Here is a 4,819-nt window from a genome sequence, read left to right as displayed (position 1 = left end):
AATTGTATGTCTAAGAAGAGGAATCAAGAATTGAAGAAATGGTTAAATCAATAGGTCAATCATACTTCGTTCCAAAACAAGTCTTAGAGTTAAGATTGTGAAATTGAGTGATAAGTATTAAGAAGGTTTATGACATTCATCAAATGTGGAAAGTTGTGATGTCTTGGATAAGACAAAGACCAACTAGGACCAATTTATGAAGTGTTTTGATAAAAACTACACTAACTCTTGAATATTTGTTTGTCAAGAAATGTTTATTGACAAGAAAATCTTATATGTCAAGGAGTCAGTGGGAGTCTTAATGGTCTTGAAAGGTTTCAAGAACAAATCAAATAAACCTTATTGATCATCACTAGCACACGAGTTGAGGTTAACAACCTATCGTGTAGACATTATTTTGTTTCCGTGCTATTCCAATTAAGTTAATTATGCATGTGAGTTCTGTAAGTTCTCATTTTGAACGCATAAAAGGCAAGACACCTTAATCAATGAAAGGTACATTGATAGGAAAGGGTGAGCTGCTTAACTACTTGGAAGACATGGTGGGCAGCTGTGCTACCATAAGGCAAGAAATCAAGATTAAGAAAGTTGGGTCCATATGAGTTTGAATTTGTCGTAAACTTTGGTTTTAACAAATTCACATGGATAGGAACACATACACCGTTTAAATCTAAGTGTCATAAGATTTCCTCCTTCATGAAAATGATTGTGAGGAAATGCTTTCACTAAGAAAGATTTTAAGAAGATAGTGATTGTAAAATTGCATTCTCGAATTCGATTATGGTTACGGTATCCCTTTCCATGATTTGAATTGTGAGGTTTGGCAATTAGTCTTAATTGTTTAGACACACATATAAGCTATCTAAGGCAAAGGTGTATAAGTTAAAGAGGCCTTGATAAAAGATTATCAAAGCATTAAGTATTAGAAACATGGACTTAAGAAATTCAATAGGTATTGTTTTTCTGGAAGTTAAGATGTTTATGAATATATGTCGAAGCTAGTGGGAGCATAAGTGTTATGTTTTATAATAATCATCATGATTGTGGGAGCATAAATGTTATGATTGTATGATTATTAAGGAAAGTATTGCAAGTTGGCAATATTAATAATAGAAAACAAGAGTCATTCTTTGCAAAGTTGTAAGGATGGAATAGTTGTTTTGCTATAATTAAGGGAGAGAATATTATGCTTCATTTCAAATCTAAAGGCTTAGGTTGTGGAATGTTAATAAATTTAGTCAAAGGTACATATTGTGTTCTTAAATTTCGATTATGATTACGGCATTCCTCTTCACAATTCGATTTTTGAGAACATAGCAAATAAAACATTATGCATTGTGTCTCATACGCTTCGGGTATAGGATCGATTGCAAATGCTTTAATATTTGACCATCCTAAAATTTTCCAAATGTCTAGCGCATTTAGAGGGAAAAGGGACTAGAATCGGTTTTGAGTAAAATTATTAAACAACTATCAAAGGACAATCTAAAGTTCGACGAGGATTGGTTGCTTGTGAGTAGTTGGAAGCATGGTATTGAATGGACCATATCGACATTATTGTGAATAGAAAAGATTCTATTAAGAATGAGTTGTCATATGGAAAATATGGAAATGTTTCCATATTGGATGGACCATATCGACATTATTATGAATAGATAAGATTCTATTAAGAATAAGTTGTCATATGGAAAATATGGAAATGTATCCATATTAGAAATTGAATATTGAAAAATCTATGACTAGATTAGAAACCTTTATGCAAAAGGATGTTCAAAGGAATGTACTTTGAGTGATAGACATCATATATAAGGAATTGTATTGTAATAATTTCCGATAGAGGACTTTGTAATTTCATTGACAATAGTCTTTGTGACTTTGGTGCAGTGATGTTACAAATGGATCGTTGCATAAAATGTTAGAATCTAGCATATTCTATAAGTAGCAAGAATTTGATATTCTTACACTTATGAAAAGGATTAGGAGTTGTGAAATGAGTATGATTGGAAATGTGTTCATTGGATCTATTTCACAAAGTAAGAACCATAGGTAAACATTGTGTGCATGATAAGAGCATGGGACAAGTGTAATAATTCAAGTAAGAAGTTGATTACCCGAAACGACAAATAATGAGTAATCGATATGGTGATAAGTAAAAGGTGTTTTATTTATGCTCAAAGGGTTGAGGCCATATGGGCTTAGTATTATTCTTGTGTTTCACTTTGCATGTTTTGACTTCCTGAATAATTTAATTGGTTTAGAACAGTCAAATTATTCGAATGGGCCACAGTCGTTCGTATGTTGGAAGTAGGTATGAATAAAGATTGTCGTGAATTGGTGTGTGGATTGTCTAAAGAGCATTAGACATAAGCAAATGTTTGCTACAACGTTCATGAGTGCTTATGAATATGATTTGAGCATTGGATTAAACCCACGCTCACTTGGATCACTCCATGAATTGTATCACGAGTGATTGGTGAGACGATAACATCTTATATTCTTGAAACCGAGATGTGTGAGTTGTATCTTGCAAATCGGTTGCACATTGATAATATGTAAACGCACTAGTAACTTGGTGTTATAAAACATATTGTTGTGTGTGATTCGGTAAGTGAGTGCAAGCAAGCATTGTATCAAAGTTTATCCGTTCCTTTTATCCAAAGTAGGATAAAAGCGATATCTTTGGGCCCCTCGATGATTTAGTGATGACAAACGTAAATGCTCGGCCGGGCTAGGGCTAATTTGATTTGTTCAATTAGTCAGTCGTCATAAATCGGGAATCGAGATATAGTACAAAGAGAATGATTAGAAATCATGTCTCATATGATATCTAGAATGGAGGAATATATGATCTCTTATCTAAGGACATGCGTATCTGATAGTATCAGAGTTGACAGTGGCTTTGGAAAGCTACGATTGCAGATCAGGATCTGAAGTCATACGCATAATAGTTATTAGACTTATCCAAGTGGGAGACTGTTGGATTAGTGTCTAAGTCCATAACTATATTGGTATGTACTTGACTCGCTGGTGCATGGTCCTTTTGGGTTGCCTTCACCAAAGCAACTTGATAGGATGAATTATGGAGAGAAAGGATAAAATATGATTTATTAATATATTATGAGAATAATATATTAAAGGAGAAATCATATTGTTTAATTAATATTAGTCAAGAATTAATAAGAATTAAGTTTGTGACTAAAAGAGATTAATTAAACTTAAGGGACTGGAATTGTAATTATAAGATAATTGCAATTTGGGCTATGGATTGTCTTAAATTAAGGAGTGGACGAATTCTATGGGGAAACCCATAAGGAGATCGTCCAAGGCCTGAATTAATGGACTCCATGGGTTGCTTAGGGCTTAAGCATCCAATTTAGGGTTTCCTTGTTAGATAACCCTAATAGCCTCCTATATATATATATATATATATATATATATATATAGATATATATATATATATATATATATATATATATATATAGATCCCTTATGGTGTTTGTGAACCATTAGAGGAGTGACATTTGTGACTCTAAGCTTTCTAAAGTCAATACAAGGAGATTTGGGATTGTTATTGCTACATAACAATCAAGGTAACATCTTAAACCTATTATCATGTTAATATGATTACTTGAATGCTAGAATTAGGGTTTATAGTCTTGGATAACTTGCATGTACAATAGAGAAACCTAGATCCAAGCATTATGGTTTGTATGAGCACATAGGATGTTCTTAGGACCAAAACCCATCAATATTATCCATATTATCCATGTAAGCCTTTTTTAAAATGCAAATTGTCTATGTTATCACTTCATATTTTAGTATATTTTTAACATTTTAATTATAATAATAAGTGCTTTTTTAAAGTTTCTTTAACTTATTAATAATAACAAATGGTTTTAAAATTAATATGCAATAAGTATAAATAATAAAATCAAATTACATGGATATGTCATATTATCAATGCATGTCTCTTTTGAAATGCAAATTGTCTATCTTATCACTTTATTATTTAGTGTATGTTTCACATTTTAATAATAATATTAAGTGTTTCTTAAAAGTCTTCTTTAACTTATTATTAATAATAGGTGGTTTAAAATTAATGAATAACAATTTTAAATTATAATAACATCAAATTATAAATTACATTTAGCTATAAATAAATTATATTTTAAATGAACAACATTATTGAAATTAGAAAATGATCGCATAAGTAAAAATATAATTAATCAATAATAATAATTGTTAACAATAATACTAAATAGATAATTATATTTAATTCTATTAATGAGGAATATGGGTTGATGTCAATAAATACTATTGTTCAAAATAATTGAGATTATATATATATATATATATATATATATATATATATATATATATATATATATATATATATATATATATATATATATATATATATATATATTAGTACAAAAATATTATCTCAAAGTTAATCATAACCATTTTAAACATATATTTTTCAATATTTTAACAATATATTTTTAATTTTGGCTGCGCAACGCGCAAGAATTCGTTTAGTATTGGTAATACAAATTACCAACATAAAAGAATGCTATATAAGAGATCATGCCGACTTTTAAGAAATTAGATAAAGATTATAGAGATTTTGGAATATCTTTAAAGATCGGTGATCAAAACATCCATAGGAAACCTTTAGAAAGTAAACATTCCCTTCTAATTCTCCATCTTATATATGGGGTTTTTACTTCTTGCAAAATCAAAATTATACGATTGAATTGATGGTAGATTAAGTTTCAAACTTTGATTTCATTATTAGATTACAAATTTATGAGTGATT

This window comes from Lactuca sativa, chromosome 4 (assembly GCF_002870075.4).
Source record: "Lactuca sativa cultivar Salinas chromosome 4, Lsat_Salinas_v11, whole genome shotgun sequence".
Lineage (NCBI taxonomy): Eukaryota > Viridiplantae > Streptophyta > Magnoliopsida > Asterales > Asteraceae > Lactuca > Lactuca sativa.
This window is presented reverse-complemented; position numbering follows the sequence as displayed.